Source organism: Nelumbo lutea, chromosome 4, assembly GCF_056320005.1.
Source record: "Nelumbo lutea isolate HS-2025 chromosome 4, American lotus-T2T, whole genome shotgun sequence".
Lineage (NCBI taxonomy): Eukaryota > Viridiplantae > Streptophyta > Magnoliopsida > Proteales > Nelumbonaceae > Nelumbo > Nelumbo lutea.
Genome location: NC_142687.1, coordinates 81,417,820 through 81,444,235, shown reverse-complemented (window position 1 = coordinate 81,444,235; position 26,416 = coordinate 81,417,820). Strand labels below are relative to the sequence as shown.

General features: G+C 40.9%; 1 long non-coding RNA gene across 2 annotated transcripts; it reads left to right on the top strand.

Moving 5' to 3' along the window:
- The first annotated feature begins 836 nt into the window (after positions 1 to 836).
- On the top strand, positions 837 to 25,802 carry LOC148861311 (uncharacterized). 2 transcript variants are annotated; one of them, XR_016113094.1, is made up of 6 exons: positions 837 to 1,088; positions 1,260 to 2,037; positions 2,242 to 2,409; positions 20,390 to 20,505; positions 24,994 to 25,323; positions 25,400 to 25,802. It is a non-coding gene; the product is annotated as an uncharacterized LOC148861311 (long non-coding RNA). The 2 variants fall into 2 exon arrangements; XR_016113095.1 differs by having other exon boundaries at positions 20,390 to 20,525.
- Positions 25,803 to 26,416: the final 614 nt, after the last annotated feature.

Here is a 26,416-nt window from a genome sequence, read left to right as displayed (position 1 = left end):
GGTGGGTTGGGTTTAGAATCCAATTTAATTTCCTCTTATTTTTTGTCACAATAGATAAGTAAAATAACACAAATAAACAACAAAATTTCAATTATTTGATTAAGATATGTAGAAAACACATAAACTATAAATTACTCTTCACATAAAATTCAAAATATTATTAAATTTAATATTTAATACATAAAGTTTATATGGTTTCCAACAATATGTAGGTTGGATTTAGCCTAATACCGTAGTTTCCTTTATGAAAAGGGTTTGGAATATCAAAATTCAACTTGCTAGGGGTTTTGGAGTGGTACGAGTTGTAAAATCCCAAAACCCATACTTCAAATGTAAAATTCCACCAATCGAGAAGGATACCCACTGGGTAGGGTAGAAATTGCCATCACTAGTTTTAAGTTTTAACATTCCAACTTCCAAGTTGCACTTAGAAAATATGTAAGAATTGGCGTATTATAAAATCTGAGTAAAAAAAAAAGGACAAAATGGTCTCATAAAACAACGCAATTGGGTTTTGAAATAGCATGCAACAGTTCCGGGAGCTAAGTTTCATCAGTCACTAAGTATAAGGTCGTTATCTGTGAATATTTAAAATAAAACCACCGGTTAATTGCGATTCGCCCTTTTAGTTAGTTAGTTATTAGTTAGTTACTGTTAGCGGACGTCACTGTTAGAATATTTGTCACTCGTAGAGGAGGGCAAGAATGCACAGTAAAATTTGGATTTGACAATACATGAACGAGTTGCAGACTCAGTGGACACCGAAGTACCGAACCGAATCAGGCCGAATTGAATTTGACCCGCGATTTAAACACGAGAAAACCTTACCGGGACTCGGAGTCTGAGGAATCGGTACAGTCACTGTGAACTGTGATCACTGATCACGAGGAATTGGAGGCTTGAAGCCGATACACTTGCAGTAAATTGGGACAGTCGCAGCAAACGACGATACGAATAGCCGTTTGCCTTCGGGACCACGACGCTTGAGAGTCTGAGAGGAACTAGCCCTCGATTTCGAGGACACGGACGTACATGGCTCCATCCAGCTCAATATGCTTGGATATTGCAGGGAAAGACGGGACAAAGGGGTTAGTTAATCTTTTAGATCCTATTTTCGTTTTGATACTCGAGGATTTTGCTGAATGTGAGTGAGTTTGATCCGCCATTATTAGATTAGAAGGAGATGGATTGCAGAGAATTCGGACGGTGGTGGAAGGCCTGAAGGATTTTTGTTTGTTTTTTTTTTTTTGATAATTAAGGCCTGTAGGATTTTTGATGCGGAGCAAGAGGAGGTAGTGGCAGGTCCGGCAACCGCAGGGCGAGGAGAGGATCCGTGGTCTGAGAGTCGCTAGGAATCTGGTATGGAAGTATAAAGTATGAACAGTGCGCTTTTCGTCTGCAATGGTAATGACCTAACAAAGTAGTACATCATCAAATTACTCTTCCTAAACCCTGTTCAAGCCTTCCAGGTTCAACAGTTCAACTCAAAGTTTTTGCCCTTCAATCCCTGTGCAATCCTTTTCGTGATGGGACGAAAAGTGAAAGAGAGAGGACGTGTTGGCTGAAAATAATAGGATTTTTTCTTCTGTTGAGAAGATCAACTGATAGATCTTTATGCCTCCCTCAAAACCCGCAAGTTCGACCCCCCCCCCCTGCTTTCACTTCTGTTTTCTTCACTCTCGGAATCAAAGTATAGACTTCTCACTGTCTCAGAAATCAATTTGCTAACCGAGGATAGTTCTGGTTTTGGGGCTTTGCAGAACATCTCAAGGTTTTTCTTCTCCACAGACTTCTCATTCTCCTTTTGAGCTTAGAACCACAATGAGACCATCTTGTTATCATCGCTTTCTCTTTCCATCAAGCGGTGGTCACTGGTTCCGTTCTCAGACCATTTTTGAACCCAAGACCTCCGATGGCCTTACTGTCGATGTCATTGTTGCTAGTTGATGGACTATAACTCTGACGAAAGCGAAGGCGATTGGAAGAGTCACGCCGCTACCACCGCTCAATCCATTCAGCTAATCAAGAAGCGCTCAGGTGGAATTACTAAGTCCTCATTTTGGTGATCTTAATTCTGTTTAGTGAATCATGTGATAAGTTTCTCTCGTTCTTGTTGACATTCTTGTTTTCTGGAATTCATTAAGTCTCATAAGGCGTGTAAGTCTGTATTGGTCGTATTGGATGCCGTATCTTCACTATATTTCAATTTCGACATGAAGTGTCAGTTTTGTATGATGACAGTGGAAGACGACCGTAGTCAGGTTAGAGATGCTATCAATCTAACCTTTGGGATGGCCCTGTCATGCTGGGAGGATAAGCCGTGAGCATGGTACTCTAATGGGTAAACTTGCATGCAAAGAGAATGAAGGAGAATTGAAATCAATGGGCCGTTGCAACTTCTTCCTCCAGGCATGCATTCTATCTACTTTCTTATTGCATCATTTTGTCCTCGGATTTGAGATGACTGTAGTAAGCTAGGCAGGAAAACATTTAAAAATTGTGCAGTTATCTTGAAAGATGTAATCCTGTATAAAAATATAGGTTGTATGTTTATGACATGATTTAAGCTAACAAATATAGTCTGTCTCATATCTGATATGATTTGAACTTACTAGTGTAACTAAATTTGAAAATTAAAACTTCCATAAATAATCAAAGGGAAAATCTATTCTGCTGGAAAGACAAAATACCAGAAGGGTTTGACCAATCAAAACTCTCCTGTGAATTTTGATAAATGCCACCTGATTGGTTGCCACTTTTATGATACTGGTTCCTTGGTTACAAGTTTTTCTAATATCATGTCTTTCTGCTACCATAGTCGGCCTCATAATCAAAACTAAATTAATCTGTGGACCATTATTTTGCTTGTAAAATGTTTCTGTATTTATATAGGTAAACCTACTCTTGGTTAGATGTCTTACACAGGTGCAAACAGATTTGGAGCCCAAAGACATTACAAAGTAATACACTCTCATATCAACTAAAAGAATATGCACCTTGAAAGAGGTGATATTAACTATGCAGTGAGCATGATTGCCGAAAGCATGCAATGATCTGGATTTAATATCTCATAATGGATATGCAAATTTTAATATAAACTTGACGTTTCCTGATGAGATACTGCTCACCTCAGGAGTCTCTTCGAGGGAGACCCTTCCTCCTGCGCAGAAATGAAGAGAGAGAGAGAGAGAGAGAGAGAGAGTATGGCTTCAATTGCATATCCTTTTATTCGGCCAACCCATATTTATAATGGTTTTTGAGTTACAAAATATTCTAACAAACTTTGTCATCTCTAACGAACTCATGCAGAGGGACCAGCTGACATGTTGCCTGTTGCAGTTAGGTGCTGATACGGTTTGCCTGGGTTCTTCCTTAGGTAAGTGCGAGTGACTGGAGGCCTGGGCCTTGATTCCCAACAGTTCCCCCTCCCTCAAGATGGACCTTGTCCTCAAGGTCCAAGTCTGGAAATTGATTTTTCAGCTGCCAATATGGTTCCCACGTGGAGTCATGGTGGGGGAGCCCTGTCCAGGTTACTAAGGCTTCTTGCACTATGTTCATCCCGTGATGGACCCAACGGTAATCCAGTATCTTGGCAGGTTTGAGGGTAATGCTTCCATCTTCAGTAGATGTTGGGAGGTGAGCTGTCTTGGGCAGGTCCAGGCAGTAGGCAACATTGCCTATCTATTCAATTATCTTGAACGGCCCAAAGTAGCGAGGAGAGAGCTTATGCCAGGCCCTTTTTGCTACTGAGGACTGTCGATAGGGTTGCAGCTTGAGGTAGACGTAGTCCCCAACCTGAAAGTCGACGGCCCTATGCTTTTTGTCGTACTGCTTCATGAGTTGTTGGGCTTTGTGTAAGTTCTCCTTCAGGAGGCTGAGCACTTCATCTCGTTTCAACAATTGGGTCTCAACTTCTGCTACTGTGGTTGAACCCAGTTCGTACAGTAGGATAGGTGGTGGTTCTCTTCCATATATTGCTTTGAATGGTGTCATTCCTGCTGTCGCCTGGAATGTAGTGTTGTACCAGTATTCGGCCCATGGGAGCCACTTCGTCCAATGTTTGGGCCTGGAACTCACAAAACAATGTAGGTAAGTTTCCAAGCATCTATTCAGCACCTCGGTTTGTCCGTCAGACTGAGGGTGATAGCTAGTAGATCGATGAAGCACTGCCCCCTGTAAACAGAAACATTCCTTTCAGAACTTGCTGAGGAAGGCCGGATCCCGACCCGAAACGATCGATTTGGGGGTACCATGGAATCTTGCCACTTTAATGAAAATTTTAGCTACTGAAGCAGCGGTGTAGGAATGTGTGATGGGGAGATGAAGTGCCCATACATAGAAAGCTTGTCGACCACCACCATAATCATCGTCTTGCCCTCAGAAGGTGGAAGGCTAGTGATGAAGTCTAGGGATATATCTTCCCATGTGATGGGATTGGAAGGGGTTGCAGGAGCCCAGGAGGGGATTGGGCCAAGTACTTTTGTTGCTGGCATACTGTATACTGTGCTACGTGTTGCTTCACTACCTTTTTCATGTTGGGCCAATAAAAATGTGATGAGAGCTGAGATGGTGTGATTCCAGAACAGAGAGAAGAGAAGAAGGAGAAGGGAGAAGAGAGAAAAGAGAGACAAAATTGAAAGAGGCAAAAGTCAACTGGCAGCACCAGTTTATTTTGGTATATATACTAGGGCGACCATACATAAAAAGTAAAGGAGGAAATTACAAAGGTGCCCTTGCGGCACTAAACTTAAAATAAAACTATGTTATTTCAACACTCCCCCTCAAGTTGGGACGTAGATATCAATCATGCCCAACTTGTCACATAAATCATCGTGCCGCGAGTGATGTAAGCCTTTTGTACATATATCTGCCAGTTGCTCTTTGTAACTCACATATGGGGTGCACACTTCCCCATTAACAATTTTCACTCTAATTAAGTGTTTGTCAACCTCTATATGCTTAGTTCTATCATGAAGAACTGGGTTGGCTGCAATATTGATGGCAGCCTTGTTATCACAATACAAGGACATAGGACCATCAACAGGAAAACCCAGTTCGCTCAATAGATTCTTTATCCACATGCCTTCAACCACCCCATGGGACATTGCTCTATATTCAGCTTCAACACTAGACCTAGCCATCACATTTTGTTTCTTGCTTCTCCATGTGACTAGGTTTCCTCCCATAAAGGAATAATACCCACTAGTAAACTTTCTGTCATCAACTAATCCAGCCCAATCAACATCTGTATATACTTCAATCTTCAAATGACCATTCTTTTGGTATAACAAACCAGCTCCAGGAAACCTTTTTAAGTATCTAAGTGTTCTTTCTACTGCCTCTAGGTGTATAGTCTTAGGAGCATGCATGAACTGACTAAGAACACCTACTGCATAAGCAATGTTTGGCCTGGTCATGGATAAATACAGGAGCTTCCCACAAGTCTCTGGAATTGTTTTACATCTTTGACAACTTCCCCACAGCAGTCACCCAGTTTGTGATTTGGATCAATGGGAGAGTCGGTTGGCTTAACCCCCAGTTTTCTTGTATCTTGTAACAGATTTAGGATGTATTTCCTCTGAGAAATGAAGATCCCCTTTTGAGAGCGAGCCACTTCAATTCCAAGGAAATGTCGAAGGGGACCTAGACCCTTCACCTCAAATTTAGTGGCTAAGAAATCTTCTAGTCTTTGAATTTCAGCCTTTTAGTCAACTGTGATCACTATGTTGTCAACATACACTATCAAGGCTGCAATCTTTCATTCCCCTCTTTTCACAAATAAAGTATGGTCAGTCTGACATTGTTTGTATCTAATATGCTATATAGTCAGATGAAATTTGTTGAACCAGGCTCTTGGTGATTGCTTCAAACCATACAAAGACTTCTTTAGTCTGCACACTTTTTGCTCTTCGCCTAGGGCACTAAAGCCAGGAGGTTGAACCATGTATACCTCTTCCTCAAGGTCTCCATTCAAAAAGACATTTTTAATGTCTAGCTGATGAAGATCCCAATCAAGATTTGCCGCAAGGGAGAAAAGGACTCTAGTGGAGTTCATCTTGGCTACTGGGGCAAAGGTCTCTGCATAATCTACACCATTTACCTGGGTAAACCCTTTTGCCACCAACCTAGCCTTGTACCTTTCTATCGTGCCATCAACTTTGTGTTTCACTATGAACACCCACTTGCACCCTATCGATTTCTTACCCTCAAGAAGATCCACTAATTCCCACGTATCATTTTTATGTAGGGCATTTATCTCTTCTTTCATTGCATTTGTCCATTCAGGTATTAAGAGAGCTTCTGCCACATTTTTTGGGATAAGGACACTGTCAATGGAAGAAATGAAAGCACGAAAGGAGGGTGAGATATTCTCATTGGTAACAAAATGGGTAATAGGATACTTGGTGGTACAAGAACTAACTCCCTTCCTTTTTGCTATAGGAATGTCAAGGTCATCACCAGATGGAATTTCTATGGCAAGAGGAACAGGAACATCAATAGGGATGATAGTACCTGGTTGGATATGATCTGTCCTCGGTGAATCTGATGATGTTGTCGGTACGGTTTCAAGTTGCTCCATAGCTCTCAAATTTAGCTAGCCCTTGCGATGACGAAAAACACGAAATGGAAGAGGGTCAGGCAAAAGAGGAAGAAACTGAACCTGAACTAATTTCTCCTCCACCTTACTCTCTCCCTGAGGAGAAACCGGGAAAAAAAGGCTCACCTTCAAAGAAAGGCACATCCATAGAGACATAGTACTTATTGGAAACGGGGTCAAAGCATCGATAGCCCTTTTGGGAAGAAGGATAACCCAAGAAGACATAAGGAATGGTACGAGGATCAAGTTTTCCACAAATAGGAGAAATGTCTTGGAGGAAACAATGACAACCAAACACACGAATAGGAATAGAGAAGAGTGGAGCCTTGGGAAAAGAAGCTGATGGGGGGCCTTATACCCTCACAAGCGAGATGGCATACAGTTGATGAGATAGGCAGTACAAAATACAACGTCCAACCAGAAATGTTTAGGAACATTCATGTGTATAAGTAACCCACGTGCAGCTTCAAGGAGATGGCGATTCTTTCTTTCAGCAACACCATTTTGCTGAGGGGTTTTAGTGCAGGAGCTACAGTGTATGGATCCGCACGAGGAAAAGAACTCCGTGAAATCACTATGGAAATATTCTTTGGCATTGTCTGATTGGAAATTTTGGATTTCTGTTTGAAACTGAGTGAATATCAAGCGTTGGAAATTGATGAACCTACAATTTATCTATATTTTATGAGGTTTTTGCATGAAATTTTATGCCGGTTTAATTAGATTTTGCCCTATTTTAGCTTGATTGCAAAAAAGATTTCAGGGGCAGCCAAATCAAGAAAAATAAGGCAAAAGCAAAAAAAGAAAGCCCAAAATTTATCAAGTTCAGCCCAGCCCAGCCATGAGAGCAAGGGAGTTTCATTCGGCCCAAGTAGTGCAAGCTAACTCTTTGGAAAACCCAAGGGAAGAAGCCTAGCAAGAAGGAAATTTCGGCCCAGCCCATTTTTAGCCCAAAGAACAGCCTAGAGTGTAGCCTACATTAGCTCAAAAGCAAGCTAAGTTGCAGCCCAAATAGCAGCCCAAAGGGAGATAGGGGCGGCAACTCCTAGAAGTTTCTTGAAGAGAATGAGGGAGCACTCTAGAAGGTTTATGAGGAGTGTAATACACCCAATTCTAGAGACTTCAAGAAGGGGCAAGAGCCCCCTTGAAAAACTATATAAGGAGGCCTCTAGGAGGGGGGAGAGGTGTTTAATTGCTTGAGAGGAAGGCTCTCCCACTCTTAGAGGTTCGGCCACCTTGAGAGAAGAGAAGAGAAGAAGGTTAGGCGCAAGGAAGAAGAAGAAGAAGGGCTGAAGGAGTTCAAAACAAGCAAGCTAGAAGAGAAGGTGAGTTCGAAATTGGGGGTTTGTGATTCAAAGATCATTTGTAATAACTCAATTGTAGTTTCATTCTCCTTTAATTTGAATTCTGTTTCTTTGTTATATTTTCTTTATTCTTTCTCCTTATTCCATTCTTCCTTGATGTATTTCAGCTTGTAAAATTTCAATTCAGCAATCTAATTCTTTTTTATTCATTCGAATGGTTATGAATTGTACTTGGAGTTTCTTGAATAAGGGTGTTTTTGTAGATTAATTCGGCCAGCTAACCTTTAAAACTCAGATCTGAGATTGCAAGATCTGAATTGCTTGAAAGAGAATTCAGATCTGCAATTTTCAGATTGGCCGAATGGATCTAAAACTTGGAATTCCTAGAGTGCTTGAGAGAGACTCTAGGAATTCAGATCTATTATTTAAGAACCGAATTGGATGCAAGATTAGAGATAACTTGCACAATTCAGTTGGTGATCAATTCAGTTTTGAATTGATGCCTTAAAAGTGTCTGAAGAAATGCATGCATGGAGATTAGATTATTGTTAGAGTTAGAAGAATTGTCACTCATGCATAGGATGAACATGTGCTTGAGAGAGGTTGTTCATGACCTTGGGGTTTCACCAAACCAATGCTCAATTATGATTTATTCGAATGATCCAAATTGATAGATTACTGAATTCTGAGATTGAAATTTACTGCTTACTCTTCTAACCTGATTTGAAGGCAATTGGACCAATGATTTAGATAGATTTTAATTTATGATTTTTAGCTTTCATTAAAGTTTTGATTTATTTGTTAATCAGATAAGAAGTACTCAATTTAGTATTGATACTTGTTTCCTAAATCCTCGTGTGAACGATACTTCACTCACTACTTTATTACTTGAACGGCTAGTGCACTTGCTAGTGTCACAATGAGCCATACATTAGAAATCTTTAATGATTTTTGGTATTTCATCTCTGGACCGCATAGGGTACACCCATGTATATCGGGAGTAATCATCAATAAGTGTAATGAAATATCTATAGCCAGACTTGATTGCTAAAGTAACAAAGCCCCAGATATCAGAATACACAATATGGAAAGGAAAATCAGATTTATTATTTCTTGAAGTAAAGTGATTTCTACAATGTTTGCTCAACTGACAAGTTTGACATGTGAAATCTGACACTGACACTGATTTAAATAAATACGGTAATAAAACTTTCAATGGCTCAAAAGATAAATGACCCAAACGATTGTGCCATAAAAGGACTTGATTCTTATTAGACTAACTCTTAGACTCAATAGCCACAAGACAAGCTTTATTCTCCAGCATGTAAAGACCATCCACCATATGACTTCTACCAATCGTCTTCCCCGAGGCCAGGAAGGAAAAAAGGTTACTAAACAGTTTAACGAATTTGTTATGCTACTAATAAAGAACAAATTTATGGGCAGTTTAGGAATGTTGTGAGGATTATTTAATTGTTATTTTACAGTTGTTGTTAGTGTGCTGTCAGCCAGTTAGTTTCTTTCTTTCTTATTAGTTTGTTACTAGGGAATGCCACTAGGGGCATACTTGTAATCTCCCATTCCTTTTATATTAAGTTAATCTAAATAACTAAACTGGCGGCAACCAGAATAGTTTTTTTGGTTTGTGTCTCTTAATCATATCTTCCTCTTCTCTTCTTCTCTTCTTCTCTTCTTCTCTTCTCTTCTCTTCTCTTTTCTCTCTCTCTCTCTCTCTCTCTTCATGAATGATTACATGGTATCAGAGCAAGGTTCTAGGCTATAAAAACCTGTTTCTCCCATCTGAACCTGCTTTGTCCTCTTTCTTCTTTGATTTCTTGGACGTGGAAGACAGAGAAACCCTAGCAAGCCACTTGCGGCTCTTCCTTTGGGTTATTCCTTTGTTGTAACATCAAGGAGACCCTAGCAGAAGAAGGGTGATGCAGTAAAGACTCCCTTCCTTATCTGTTCGATGCTGTGAAGTTAATTTCTGGGTTGGCACCTTCGTACAGGTGCTGGACAAGGTATGTGTTCTTGTGTTTTTCTATGGCCAATGGTGTGAAGGCCTTACTTTTTTGGTTTTACACCTTCGTTTAGATGCTAGACTGTTAGATTGTATGTGTTGTAGTTGAACTACTAGTATACTATTCTAACGGCTAGTGTTGGGCTGATTACTGGGCTGTTTTAATGGCTGAACCATCACTGAGTTGATTTCAACAGTTCTTTGTTTTTTCCACATTCCAAAAGTAAATTTCTTGGGGGTTGGTATTCTGATTGTGGTGGTTGTGTAGTTGTGTGGGATTTGGTATGATGTCTTGGCTCCTTGCAGCCATGGAACTTGATGTGAAGAATAACTTTATGTGGGCAGACACCGCTAGTGAGATTTGGGAACAGGCCAAAACCACCTATTATGAGCAAAGGCATTATGCCAAGGTTTACCAGTTGCAAGCTGAATCTTCAACCTGTAAATAGGAAAATCGTAGTTTGTCTACCTATTATTCAGCCCTTACTTCCGTATGGAAAGAATTGGATCATTATCAGGCTATAAAGTGGAAACATGATGATGATGCTAAGGCCTACAAAACCCTGTCTATGAACCCTTGAGAGTTCAGATCTTAGGAAGTAAAGAGTTGCCATTGGTTCACGAGGTATATGCCCTTGTTCAATTTGAAGAAAGTAGGTGGAGTGTGATGGCTACAACCGAGGGGGAGCAATAAGTTGCATTGGCTGCAATTAGTAACACCAGGTAATGCGGCTTCTGCATTCCATGTCACCACTATCATTGGTTCCCCTTGGATCATTGACTCAAGGGCCTCTAACCACATGAGCGGTAAGCCGAACTTGTTTCAGACTTACAACCTTTTGTCAGGAAGGGATAAAGTGAAACTTGCAGATGGATCATTCTCCTCCATTACAGGCCAAGGATCAATATCTCTCCCCCATGGCCTTAACCTGAATTGTGTATTGCATGTCCCTCAACTTCCTATAAATTTGCTTTCAATCAGTAGTATCACAAACTCTTTAAACTGTAGTATAACATTTTTTCTTGGTTCATGTGTTTTTCAGGATCTAACTTCTGAGAGGACGATTGGTAGAGGGAGCCTAGTGGATCGTCTATACATTCTCGACAACAAAGCTGGTCTATTGGTGTCATCCTCAGAGTCATATAGTCAATCAAATAAGAGTCAATTTTTTTTGTGGCATAGTCAGTTAGGTCATGTTTCTTTTGAAATAGTAAAGTCTTTGTTTCTGGTTTTATTTAAGTCATGTTCAGTGTCAGAGTTCCAGTGTCAAATGTGTCAGTTGAGCAAACAATGTAGAACAACTTTTCACTCAAATAATAAAAGATCAAGTGTTCATTTTCATGTTGTGTATTCTGATGTATGGGAGCCTACTATTATAATCTCTGAGGGCGGATATAAATACTTTATCACATCGGTCGATGACTTCTCTCGCTATACATGGGTATTCCCTATGCGTAGTGGAGATGAAGTTCCAAAGATTGTGAAAGACTTCTAGAGGATGGTATTTACGCAATTCCATGTTGAAATACAGATCTTCTAATCAGACAATGCAAAAGAATATTTCCATGGTGAGCTCAACGAGTTCTTTGCCTCTCACATATCTATTCATAGGAGCTCATGCGCAAGAACACCACAACAAAATGGTGTTGCAGAAAGAAAAAACAAACACCTCCTTGAGGTAGCTCGCGGGATGATGTTACACATGAATGTTCTAAAAAGGTTTTGGATGGATGCTATACTTGTAGTTGCTTATGTCATCAATTGCATGCCCTCCAGAGTGCTGAACTACATGGCCCATCATCAGTTGTTCCCTCAACCCCCTTTATTTTTCATTCCCATGAGAGTTTTTGGTTGTCGTGCCTTTCTCCATGATTTATCTCCATCTCGAGGTAAGTTAAACCCTTGGTCCATTCCTTGTATCTTTCTAGGGTATCCCTCATCTCAAAAAGGGTATCGGTGCTTTGATCCCGTTAGTCATAAGTTTTTTGTATCTATGGATGTGTCATTCTTTGAATATGAGACGTTCTTCCCTGCTTCCCCTTGGGGGGAGAGTAATGTGGAAGATGAGAAGTAGGTTCAGGTTCGCCAAGTCTCTCTTCCTTCTATTCCGGACCTTGCTTCCTTTCGTGTCTTCCAACGTACATGCCATAGAGATCAGCAATGTGATAGAGATGTGGAGCATCCAAACATTGAGCAACCGGCACTGTTAGACTCCCAGGAGGTATGTCCAAACCCTATTGCACTTACTGATACTCCTACTCCTGTTGTGGATGACCTTGACATTCCTATTGCTCAAAGAAAGGGAGTCAGGTCATGCACTACCAAACACCTCATTACCCAATATGTCTCCTATGATCACATTTCCCCCTCTTACCGAGCCTTTCTATCTGCATGGACAGATACTATGAAGGAGGAGATTAATGCCCTTCATAAAAATCAAACTTGGGAATTGGTGGATCTTCCAAGGGGGAAAGACCCAGTGGGGTGTAAGTGGGTGTTTACAGTTAAACACAAGGCAGACAATATAGTTGAAAGGTACAAAGCAAGATTAGTAGCCAAAAGGTACACTCAAGTGTATGGGGTTGATTATGATGAGACTTTTGCTCCACTAGCTAAGATGAACTCAATTAGGGTCCTCCTATCATTAGTTGCTAACCTTAACTGGGAATTGCATCAACTAGACATAAAGAATGCTTTTTTAAATGGTGACCTAGAGGAGGAAGTATACATGGTTCAACCCCCTGGATTCTGTGCCAAGGGAAGTGAAAATAAGGTGTGCAAGCTGAGAAAGTCTCTTTATGGTTTAAAACAATCTCCCAGAGCTTGGTTCAGTAAGTTTCACATGGCAGTTCAGCAGGTAGGCTTCAAACAATGTCATTCTGATCACATACTCTTTGTGAAGAAATGTTAGGAATAGGTTGTTGTATTGATAATGTATGTGGATGATATCATCATTACAGGAAATTGGAGTTCAGAAATACAAAAATTGAAACAATTCCTTGCATCTAAATTTGAAGTGAAAGATTTAGGTCCCCTGAAGTATTTCCTTGGAATTGAAGTCGCCCACTCAGAAAGAGTTATCTTCATTTCTCAAAGGAAATACACCCTTGATCTATTACAAGACACATGCAAATTAGGCGCAAGGCCAGCAGATACTCCCATGGATGTTGATCAAAAGTTGGGTGACTGTGATGGTGAACCTCTGAAAGATGTGAAACAATTCCAAAGGTTAGTTGGAAAGTTGATTTATTTGTCCATGACCCATTTAGACATTGCCTATTCAGTTGGGGTTCTAAGCCAATTCATGCACTCTTCTAAGAAACCACACATGAAGGCAGCAGAGCGAGTTCTTAGATACTTAAAAATGTATCCCGGAATAGGTCTACTATTCAGTAAACATAATCACCTAAAGGTGGAAGTCTTTACAGATGTTGATTGGGCAGGTGTTGTGGATGATAGAAAGTCCACAAGTGGGTATTGCACATTTGTGGGAGGAAACCTAGTGACTTAGAAAAGCAAGAAACAAAGTGTGGTAGCAAGGTCAAGTGTTGAAGCTGAATATAGAGCTACGACAAATTGGGTGGCTGAAGTCCTTTGGCTAAAAAATCTTCTAGGGGAGCTTGGAGTTGTTGTTCATAATCCTATGTCTCTTTACTGTGACAACAAGGCAGCCATAAACATCGCTGGCAACCATGTCCTACATGAGAGGACCAAGCACATTGAGGTGGACAAACACTTCATAAAGGAAAAATTGGAAAAAAGGGAAATTTGCATCCCTTATGTCAACTCCAAGGAACAACTCGTTGATATCCTCACAAAAGGACTTCCATACTCACGACACAATGAGTTATGTGACAAGCTGGGCATGATAGACATATTTAGCCCAACTTGAGGGGGAGTGTTGTGAGGATTATTTAATTGTTATTTTACAGTTGCTATTAGTGTGTTGTCAGCTTAAGATGTTGTTATCCAGTTAGTTTCTTTCTCTCTTATTAGTTTGTTACTAGGGAGTGCCACCAAGGGCATACTTGTAATCTTCCATTCCTTTTATATTAAGTTAATATAAATAACTAAACTGACGATAGCCAGAATAGTTTTTTTGGTTTGTGTCTCTCAGTCATATCTTCTTCTTCTCTTCTTCTCTTCTCTTCTCTTTCTCTCTCTCTCGTCTCTCTCTCTCCATGAATGATTATAAGGAACATGTAGAGCATCAGAGAGGGTAGGTCCAAGAGGAAGGGAGATGGTTCCTTGACCAGCTATGGTGGAGAAAGAACCATCAGCAAGTCTCACATTGTCCCGACCAGATAATAGATGATAAGATTGAAAACAATTGGACTTACCCATCATATGGTTCGAAGTTCCAGAGTCTATTATCCAAGGGGATTCTGAGGGATGAAAGGACACATGGAAAGCTGTGGCAGAATTACCATTACCTGATGTAGATGCAAAGGAAGTTGAGGGTGGAGAAGCATAATCCATCTGGTGGATTGCCCTCTCATACAACTCTAAATGGACACAGAAAGAATTAATGATTTCTTCCCTCGGATCAGTCCCGAAAGAACTCGCAGTGGTGGTAGATGATTGAGGCTCTTGAGAAGCTAAATCTGCTACATTAAACTTTCTCTGACCTTGTTGTCCTAGCTTCGTATTCTGATCCGGCTTTTTACTCATTTCCTGAGCCCACTTCGGCTTTCCGTGAAGTTCCCAACATGTCTCCCGAGTATGCCTAGACTTCTGACAGTCTGTACACCATAGCTTATCTTTGTTATCACCTTTCTTCTAGAAGTCATTCTTCTTGAAGGAATTTCCACCACCTGTAGCAACACTCCCTTTAGCTGCTAAAGCCACATGCTCTCTCTTGGGATTATTTATCACATTCTATCTACTCTCTTCTAACTGCATTAGAGCGTATATTTCTTGTACGGATGGGAGGTCTTTACCCCCCAATATCTAAACCCTGATAGATTCATATATAGGATTCAACCCTAGGAGAAAGGCAAACACTCTTTGCTGTGAAACCAGAGACGTATACTTTGGCATCTGCATCACACTTCCAGTCTATATTCTGATAGTGATCGAGTTCCTTCCAAGCAGAAGTTAGGTCTGAATAGAAGGCGAAGAGACTCTTCTCCCCCTGTTTACAAGTTGAGGAGGCAGCCTGCAACTGATATATTTTAGCATAATGTCGTTGTTCAGAGTATGTAGACTGTGCTTGTTCCCATATCTCATTAGCTGTTTCTGCCCACATGAAGGTCTTTTTCACTTGTGGCAGCATAGACAATAACAGTCATGACATCACCATGCTGTTTTCCTGGTCCCACCTATCATGTCCCACACCATTAGACTGGGGTTCTCTAATTCTGCCATTGATATATCCTGTTTTTCCCCTTGCAGTTATGTAAAGTTTGATTCCCCTTGACCATTCTAGGTAATTAAGGCCATCAAAGGGAATCACAGCCATGGGAAAACTCATGTCAAAACCTCCACTCATCCTACTCTGACTAGAGGTAACACCAGACATGCCAGAATCTTCTGAAAACATAGAAACTAAATTTGATCAGTCACAAACCAGCTAGAGAACAAGTTTTTTAATTTCGTTCAGACCCACAGTACAGTCAAAAATGGGTTGCAGTTCAACTACACTTCTAATACAGTTTCCAGTTCAGCTACACTTCTGGACACACAAAAAAAAAATACTTGTTCTCACTCAAGGAAATCATAGCTGATCCCACACCATTACTGTTCTCAGATTTCGGCCCTACTGAACCCTTTCAGATTGATGACACACCACTCCAGATGTGTAAGGAGTATAAAAAAAAAAAACAGATCTGACCATTCTCTCTAGCAACAAAACAGCTTTCACACAGTAACTTAGCTTCTATATGAGTTGAAGAAAAAAATCTGCTGCCACAGCAGTTACAGATCTGTAATCTTGAAGTAATAACACCTTTCTGGGTAAAAAAGGGATCACTCGGTCCACAACAATGAGAGAAAAATACTCTCACACCAGCCGCAGGTCATTAGACCCACATAACCCATACATCTGAGTACAAAAAAGGATCAGTTCGATCCACAAACCGAGGAAGAAAAAACTAAAAAAAAAAAACTCACAACATTTGATTTTTTTTTTCTGATAGTTTCTGGGCTCACGACCAAGAAAAAGGAACAGTCTTGCAATGAGCTTCCTCACATGTCCACCGATCTTGTTCTTTGGTTCGACCACCAATAGTCAAAAAAGGAAAGAAGCGCCGCCCTGGTCCTAAGATTGGATCTGCCGCTCTGATACCATGTTTTCTTGGTGCTGAGATGGTGTGATTCCATAACAGAGAGAAGAGAAGAAAGAGAAGGGAGAAGAGAGAAAAGAGAGAAGAGAGACAAAATTGAAAGAGGCAAAAGTCAACGGGTGGCGCCAGTTTATTTTGGTATATATGCTAGAGCGACCATACTTAAAAAATAAAGGAGAAAATTACAAAAGTGCCCTTACGGCACTAAACTTAAAATAAAACTATGTTATTTCAACAGAGCTCTAGCAAGGTTTTCTGATGTGCAGAAGTAGGAGAGAGAACAAATCTCCCATTAAAAAGCAAGTATGGTCCCTTCATGGTGTACCCCAGTGTAGAGGTGGGGTCTTGCAAATAGCTTTGCCGCACCTTTTCAAGGCTGGGTTCGCTTATGGCCTCTTCTCGTAAAGCTTCAAATAGGGGATAATGGGGCTGAGAGTTTACTAACAAGGACAACTCAGCCTTCCGTGACAATGCATCTGCAGCCCGGTTGGTGGCTCCAGGCTTGTATTCAATCAAAAAATCAAAGCCCATTAACTTCATTACCCATTTTTGCTGATCTGGGGTGAGGGCTTTTTGGTTCAGTATAAACTTTAAGCTTCTCTGATCAGTTCGGATTAAACCTTCGACCCAACAAGTATGGTTGCCATTTATGGACTGCCAGCACTATTGCCATAAGCTCCTTTGTGTATGTGGACTGGTTCTGGGCTCTAGTGGAGAGGACCTTGTTGAAGTAAGATATGGACCTCCCATTATGCATGAGCACCGCCTCAAGCCCTATACCAGATACATCACATTCAACCACAAAGGTCTCCTCGAAATCCGGTAAGTTTAGGACTTGTGGGCTGGTCATGGCCTGCTTAAGGGAATCAAAAGCCTGCTGGGCCTGCTCCGTCCAAACGAAACAGTATTTTTTGAGAAGCCCAGTTAGTGGGGCTGCTAGCGACCCATAATTGCATATAAACCTCCGATAGTAGCCAGTAAGGCCCAAAAACCCGTGCAGGGCTTTGACTGTCTTGGGCGTGGGCCAGTCCTGTATACAAATTATTTTCTCTGGGTCAGCCATGACCTGTCCAGCTGCAACCACATGGCCCAAATAATGGACTTCAGTCTGTCCAAAAACACACTTTGAAAGTTTGGCAAACAATTGGTGCTGTTTCAGTAAGCTCAAGGTTTGTTCCAAGTGCAGGAGGTGTGAATCTCAATCCTTGCTGTATACCAAAATGTCATCAAAGAAGACCAAACTAAAACGTCGGAGATAGGGTTTGAAGACATTATTCATGACGGCCTGGAAGGTAGAAGGGGCGTTGGACAGCCCAAACGGCATAATTAGGAACTCGTAGTGTCCATCATGGGTTCTGAAGGTCGTTTCGTATACATCTTCACGGTGGGCCTGGACTTGGTGATAGCCGGATCGGAGGTCCATTTTTGAGAAATACGTGGCTTGCCCCAACTCATCTAATAGCTCGTCCACAACCAGGATCAGGAACTTATCCTTGACTATGATATGATTTAGTGCTCGGTAAATCTACACAAAAATGCCAGGACCCGTCTTTCTTTTTAACAAGGAGTACTGGTCTAGGCTGTATCCATCCCTTGTGCAGGAGCTCCTTCACGAGCCTCTCAATCTCAATCTTTTGGAAGTGCGGGTATCTATAGGGCTGCACGTTGGTAGGGGCTGCCCCTGGAGTTAGGGGTATGCGATGGTCCTGGAACCGAGTCGGGGGAAGCTGGTCTAGGTCTCTAAAGACTTCTGGGAATTGTCCTATCAACCTTTGTATATCATCTTGGTCCTTCTCAGATGGTTGGACCTCATTATCTAGCCTTAGTAAAGGCTCAATGGGCCCTGGGCCCATCTGCATCAGCAGCAAGTGTTTCTTCCCAAAACCCCCCTTAATCATGGATTGTAGACCTTTCACTAGTGGGCCGGGTATCTTCTGACCTTGTAGATGGCAGCGGAGCCCATCACAATAGAAGTCCATGGTCATGTGTCCCCAATCACAAAGGACCGGGCCCAGTTGGATTAGCCATTGTACACCCAACACTACATCTGCCCCGCTGAAATCCAATGGATGCAGGTCCACGATGAAAGTGTGGTCTTGGATTACCAGCTTTTCGTTTTTACAAATACTTTCACATTCAATATGGTTAGCATCCGCCACTCTAACAGCAAATGGAGAGGTGTAGAGAACTGCCATACCTAGTTGGCGAGCCAATACTTGTGTGACAAAATTCAGTGTGCTCCCACTGTCTATGAGAACGGATACCCAGCAGCCTCTGAGCTTCCCTTCAACCCTCATAGATTTGGGGGATGCCAGCCTTGTCAAAGCTTGTAGAGAGAGATCTCGGGGTTGTCATATTGGGTATTGTCCGGCTTCCTCTCCTCAGCTAGTTCCTCGTCATCTTCCCCTCCAGTCTCCTCCCATTGCAGCAAGAACATCCTCTGGGTTTTGCATCGGTGACCAGGCCCAAATTTTTCATCACAATTGTAACACAGGCCCTTCTCATGCCGGGCCTGCATTTCAGCCCAAGAGAGGCGTTTGAAGGGGACTGGGCTATTAGTTGGCGGTGTGGGTCCTTGGGTGGGCTGAGTGGTCTCCCCAACAGATCGAAGAGGTTCTGTCATGGGCCTAGGAAGAAGCCCATCTTGACGTGATGGAGTTTTTAACAGGGGCCCAGATGGGCAGGTCGTCACCTTCCTTAGTCGGTCGAACCACTCCTGCAATCTTGCTAGTCCTAAGTTGCAGACAGAGAATTGGGCTGAAGGGCCTTCATCTCTACCTTGATGTCGTCTCTCAACCCTCCGACAAAGCAACCGACCAGTGTCTTTTCCGGTCACCCATATACTCTGGTAGCAAGTCGTTCAAACTCGACTTGGTAGTCTCGTACTGTTCCCGTCTGTTTTACCCTGGAAAGCATCTCGTCGTAGTCGTCGTAGACAGTAGGACCAAATCGTATGCACAACGCCTCCGTGAACTCTTGCCATGAAATTTGGGGACGGGAGCGCCTGAACCACTGGAACCATAGAATCGCCTCCCCTTCCAGATGGAAGGAAGCAATGGTCACGCACTAGAGTCCCTGTATGTCATGATATTCGAAGTACTTCTCAGCCTTTAAGATCCAGGGAATCGGATCTCCTCCATAGAACGTCGGAAAGTCCAGTTTGGTGATTCTTCCCAGTACATAGTTTCCCCTCCGGGTGCTGCCCCAGCTAGATTCTTCATTGTCACTATCTCGGCCTATGGCGGGGGTAGCTTTCCCGACATGGCTTCTTTGATCTCCTTAAGCCCTGTGACCACCTGGTGGAGGTCGACTTTGATCTTGTCCACCCTCTCGTCCAGAGTCACTGATCGTGTGTTGGTCATCTTCGATCGTTCAGGTTGGCCAACCTGGCTCTGATACCAATTGATAAGATACTGCTCACCTCAGGGGTCTCTTTGAGAGAGACCCTTCCTCCTGCGCAGAAATGAAGAGAGAGAGAGAGAGAGAGAGAGAGAGAGAGTATGGATTCAATTGCATATCCTTTCATTCGGCCAACCCATATTTATAATGGTTTTTGGGTTACAAAATATCCTAACAAACTCTGTCAGCTCTAACAAACTCATGCAGAGGGACCAGCTGACGAGTTGCCTGTTGCAGTTAGGTGCTGATACGGTTTGCCTGGGTTCTTCCTTAGGTAAGTGCCAGTGACTGGAGGCCTGGGCCTCTGGGTTGGGTCTGGGCCTTGATTCCCAACATTTCCACTAGGAATTCATGAAAACTATACTAAGGATGAGAAGAAGTGCAAAAAGCCTTGTTATCTGGGGAGCAGTATTCCTGCTCTTGCTTTATAGAGGTAAGTCCATAGCCTCCTTTGCTACATGATTTTATTTGTTTCCCTGAACTGTAAGCTGCATTTATTTTTAATTTTTCCATAGAGCATGTGAATATCTTGCTACATCTGGGGTGACAGTACATATAACCCTTAAAAGTGGAAACAGGTTTGGTATATGCATGTAAAAGAATGTAAAAGAGAAAAACAGGTTTAATGAAGTTAAATTACCTTTTCTCCAAAATATATATGCATGTAAAAGAAATCAATGCAAATCTAATTTTGGTTATACCTTGCTATATTGGACCTGAATTTGGAATTTGAATTTATTTTGTCCCAACTAAAATGCAATTTATTGTTGGTACATGATGCAGGTTCAAGCAGGAGCTGGGGGTACAGAGAGCATGGATTGGGCTGCTCTGGTCATGCAGATGTATCATGTGGGATCAATTCCGTGGATATGGAATTACTGTAGTGAGTGAAATTTCTGGTGAGATTGCTGGAATAAAGGTTCATTTTCTTAACCATCCTTCATTTTAATAAGCATGCATATCATCAATGTTTTAAAAGGCATGGGAGGCAAATGCCTAGAGGTGTGCTTCCAGGTGAGGCACCCCCAAAATACTATGAGGTGCATGCCAGAGGCATTGATGCCTCTGAGGTGTACGTTTCAGGTGCACGAGGCATGTGTCTTAAACCACTGTTTTGAAAATTGGACTGGATTGGACAGTCAAACCGTTTGGCCTGGGAACCAATCAGGTCACCGGTTCCGTTTTGGCCTTGAACCGTTATTTTGCAAAAAAAACGTTGAAATGGTCAGGGAACCGCTGACCTAGGCGGTCAAACTGCTAAACTGTTCAACCTGGGCAGAGTTCACAGTTTAATAAAATATTTACTTCTTCATCAACAGAGAAGAAAGGCGATGTAGAGATTGGAGAGAAACTGTCTTAGATCTGAGAGAGAGATCAGAATGGGTTGGGGGAGAAACGGTTCCACTGCTGTTTGTTGCCATCATCATTACTAGTGAACATTGCCTCCTCCTCCTTCTTCCTTCCTTTTCTCAGCCGGCAGCCACCTACCTCTCTCTTTTCTCATAAAAGAGTACATGTATGTATCATTATTTTTACCTTAATATTCCAATTTAAGGTTAAGCATATCAAACTGTTTGAACCGTTCAACCCAGATGGCCGAACTGCTGACCTGGAAACTGGTGGTCAGAGCGGTTCTATTTCCGGGTCGGTTTTTAAAACCTTGCCTTAAACACTTTTTACATGAGGTGTGTGCCTCATGCACTCGCGTGCCTCCATTTTAAAACATTGTATATCATTGCCAATGTGCTTTTCCATGGTACATGAGTGTTATTCTGAGTGCAAGTATGCATGTAGAAATGGTCAAAAGAAAGGGCGATTTCTGTAAATGCTAGATGTCAGCATGATTGGCAGTCAAGTGTGTTGAATGGAAAAAATTGTGTTTGCCTTTGTCCAAGATTAAAATGCCAGTCAAGTGTGTTGAGTGTTTGATTGGCAGCACGCTTTTCCATGGTAGATGAGTGTTATTCTGAATGCAAATATGCATGTAGAAATGGTCAAAAGAAAGGGCGATTTCTGTAAATGCTAGAAGTCAGCATGATTGGCAGTCAAGTGTGTTGAATGGAAAAAATTGTGTTTGCCTTTGTCCAAGATTAAAATGCCAGTCAGGTGTGTTGAGTGCTTGATTGGCAGCACGCTTTTCCATGGTAGATGAGTGTTATTCTGAATGCAAATATGCATGTAGAAATGGTCAAAAGAAAGGGCGATTTCTGTAAATGCTAGAAGTCAGCATGATTGGCAGTCAAGTGTGTTGAATGGAAAAAATTGTGTTTGCCTTTGTCCAAGATTAAAATGCCAGTCAAGTGTGTTGAGTGTTTGATTGGCAGCACACTGAATGGGATATCCAAGGGGATCTCTGATGCATATGTGTGATCAGAATAAAACATAAATGCCTCCTCCCTCCAACTATAATTTATGGTAATCAAAAGAAAAGATCAAGAGATATGTTTAAGCCCCCAGGTCGTTGCTTGCTCACATCATATGATGTCTTCATTTCCTCCTGTCCTGGATTTCAGTATTTCCTTGTAAACTAGATAATCTTTTTGATAAAACTTATTACTGTAATCCAGGTGATTTAGATGAGTTAGACATTTTGCATATGTAACACATTTATCCAAATTCAAAGAAAAAAGACCTTGAGCTACTTGCTATTTCTATATAAATAGTAAGAACATACATCAAAAGTCTTCTTTAGAAAAGCAAGGATACTAGTGGCCTCCTCTGGAAGGTTATACAAATTAAACTTTGATTGGAGCAATCAAGGCAATCCAGGTCCATCTTGCACAGAAGGGATTTTGAGAGATAAAGAAGGAAATGCCATGGCTTTGTTCTTGGGACCTGTGGGTGTAGGTGACTCTATCAGGGCTGGACTGCTAGTTTCTATTCAAGCAGTAAGTTAGCAAATGAGCTGAATTTGGGAAATTTGTTGATTGAGGATGATTCTAAGGTGGTCGTGGGGTGGCAGAAGGAACTGGAGACTGTTATTTGGTGCTATAGAAATGAGATCAGGAAATTTAAATGGTTAACAAGGAATATGAATTTGACAGTACAATGGGGAATCAGCTAATGCTATGGCTGATCCTTTAGCCAAGCAAGGGGTGAATAGGGATCAACTACATTGGGCTCAATTGTAATCTTTTTCATCAGTAATCTGTAATAATTTAATTAGATGGCGTATGCTGATCTCAGTTGATCAGAAATCTGATAAAACTTCAGCAGAAAATAAAAAAAATAACAGAAGAAGAAGAAAGAAGGAGAAGAGAAGAGAAGAGGAATGAGAAGAAGAAAGGGCGCAGAATTGGATATCTTCTGCCGCCCAGAATTTTTATTTATATACTCTCATTAAACATAAGAACATAAAGACGCCTATGCCCCTGCCGCCCAACTCACTCCTTAGTCAATAATGACAGAAATAACAATAGGCCCAGTAAGGCCCAGAAAACTAATAAACAGATGGTAATAATAGGCCCAAAACAACTGATAATGGCAGAGACTTCACTAAAACTAGTCTATTTCTCCACATAATTATTTTATAGGGAGAGATAGCATCTTGCGTCTCTCCAAGGGTTGCTTGTACTTTTTGAATCTTTTGAATTAGTAAATTCTTCATTTATCAAAAAAAGAAAGGATAGTTCTACTCTTTTCTTTTCCTATAAGGCTTATCTCTATCACATCTTTCCACTTTTCCTTCATCTTAGCCCACAATCATACTTGTCATTCCTATGAGAGTAACAAGTGATGATTTATCCGGAATGCTTACACCAGATAGAATGTGTGACCCCTAACATGCTCGAACTTGTGTACTTGAAAATTACAGTAAAAATTATTGTTGACCTTTAAAACAATTTCAGTGGTATGACTAAGAAAGCCAGAATTAGAGATGACTGCATTAAGGACTTAGGAGTATCTCCAATTAATGAGTTGGCTAAGATGATTTGCTCATGTCCTTAGACAGCCAGTGAGGAGTGATTTGGTGCTAGTAGAAGGCTCTCAAAGAGAAAGGAAAACTAATGAAAACATGAAGTGGTAAAAAAATGTAAAGACTTTAATCATGGTTTAAAATGTCCCTAAATTTCCTACTATTTCCGTGACATATTTCCATTTCTATGGGTAGCAACACAAAATTTTACTAGAATTGACATATTCCCCGATGAACAATACTAGCATTATGTGGAGTGCAAGAGATGGTATTATAACATAATTTGGTGACAATATTGTAGATATATGGATTAGCAATGTTATTACCTGCCTAATGCACATAATTACCACTTTAATCTAGCTCAATATTCATTTCAAACATAAAGTTAAATATTAGTTCTTGTTTGTGCATTTTTTATGAGTTTAATTTTGCTTGAACTCATTCTATCATGTCGATTTGAATCTTAAGGTTTACAGGACTACTTCACAACATATTATTTTGTCTATAGCCTTAGTTTCTTAGCTTGGTTTAATGATTTGAAACAATATTAAAAAAGTTTGCCTATGCTTCTTTTATCATTTCATAAAATATCATTCTATGTTTTTTGCATATTTTATAAGGTTTCCACCTTGTATGTAGTTTGTACAATATTTCCAACGTCTTATTATTAATAAAAAGATTTCATAAATTTAGTAGTCATTAACCCATTTCCCCATCTCAGATGATTACATCATATTACAATTTGCCCAAAATAGAAGAGGCCTGTCAACTCCTTGTTTCGCCCACATATCTGCTATCCCATTGACAGTCCTTATGACATTTTCCACATGTTTCTTATATTTGGACAACTGACATTTCAACCGACATTGACATTTTAAATTGTAATTCAATAGAAAACATGGCTCTAGAGTCTAGATAGAGCATAATGGCAGGTAAAGATTCATGTTGCCAACCTCTTAAGGCTGACTGGACTTGAATTCAGTTCCTTACTGGATGAGTTACACACTAGTGCTCACATGATTTACTGAGTATGAGTTCCCTGTTGGTGTTCTTGTGAATCATTATTAATTTAACATTAGAATTTAATTGTATGTAATATATACCAATTTAATAAAGTAAATAATGTTGATGTTCATGTGGCAAAAATATATGTATGTTATGTATAATTGGTAAAATCAGAAAAGGTAGGATCAGAAACGAGCATGTACATAATAAAAATAAAAGGTGATCTGTTGCAAGTTGAAGGGTTTAGAAGAGCTAGGGGCAGGGCTAAAATGGTCGGTTGAATTAGAAGAAAATGAGGTCTCACAATTTAACAATGGATGAACATGTTTCATATGGCCAATATAATTACGACAAGGCTTTGTGCACATAAAAATGTATTATAATATAGTTAAATGCTAACACTAAAATTTCAAAAAATGCTTAAGAAATAGGATACTTGACTGGCTGATAACAACTGAACATCTAGACAGGTGTGCTGATTGACTCAATCTTGTTAACGGCGTGTAACAATCAAAGTGGATGGTGAATATGCATTTGGATATGACAAAGGAGAAGTTGGGGTACACAGGTTGGTGCGGATTTCACCTTTTGACAGTGGAAAGTGCTGGCTTACTCCTTTTGCTGCTGTGGCTGTTATTCCCATCTTGTGTTCAAATCAAGGGGCCTGACCTTCGCATTGAGTGATTCCATGCTGGAGGTGCTGGAGGCCAGCATGCCAACGACTCAACGCAACTGAAAGTGCAGTAAGAATAGTGCATATCCCTACAGGAGTGATTGCTAGCCTTCAGAAGGAGAGGTATGCAATATACACATTTCTCCTGTTTCCATTAGTTTTTGAAACAGCTATGAAGTTTGATTTCATGCAAAAGCAGATCACATCAAAACAAGGCAATTACAATGGCTATGCTTCAATCCCGATTATACCAGCTTGAGATGGCTCGCCAGGCTCAGTTGAATGTGCAGCATATACAATCTCTCACTGAAAGCATGGTTAAGGATCTAAGAACAAACCATGGGGTTTCTGATCCTGATTCTGTTCTTAAGGGAGATCTGGATGGCTTCATATTGAGTTTCCTATCTGCTTCCTTGGGCAAAGATGAAGACGATTTACGAGAGAAGATTGCTATTACATGACCATGGGTCTCTTTCTCTTAACCTGCTCGACATCCCATGGTTCCTAACTTCTATTTGTTCAGATTTTTGGGGACATGGTACCTCGTCTTGTGTAACCCCCTCTCAAATCTTATAATAAAAAAGCATCACAGTTTTCTCTCACAATTCTCTCCAAGTTTCTTTAGTTAGTGGACCTTTTTACCAAAACAAGAGGTTAGTAAGCTGATTCTTAATTTTCATGAAATGGTAATTTGAGACTCCAAAGATTTTATTGGTTCCTCTCCTCCAAAGATGTGATTCTTTCATAAATTAAGTACCCTACAACGCAAACAGAAAAGATAGCCCATGAGGCCATGATTGCAGTCGCTGGTGAATTTGCCTCAAAAGCGCCCAAAATAAAATGGATAAAGAAAAACAACTTATATTGCTAAGCTCAATTGGTACGTTAACTGATTCGTTCAGAGAAAGAAAGAGGGAAGGAGGGAAGAAGGAAGAGGAGGAGAATGATTCGACGCTCACCGGCGACGGCGACAGCGACAGCGACAGATCTGATATCTGAGATTGATTTTTCATTTTTTCTCAGATATCTGCAACTTTTTCTTCTTCTTCTTCTCTCCCTGGATATCAGATCTGATTTCGTGTCTCAGATTCAGAGTTTCTCCCTCTCTGCAATTTCTCAAACCGTGAAATGGTTCAACCGCCCAGGTCAGCAGTTTTCTGACAAAGTCAATAGTTTTTTATCCAAGAGCGGGTCAAGGGTAAAATAGAACCTTGAA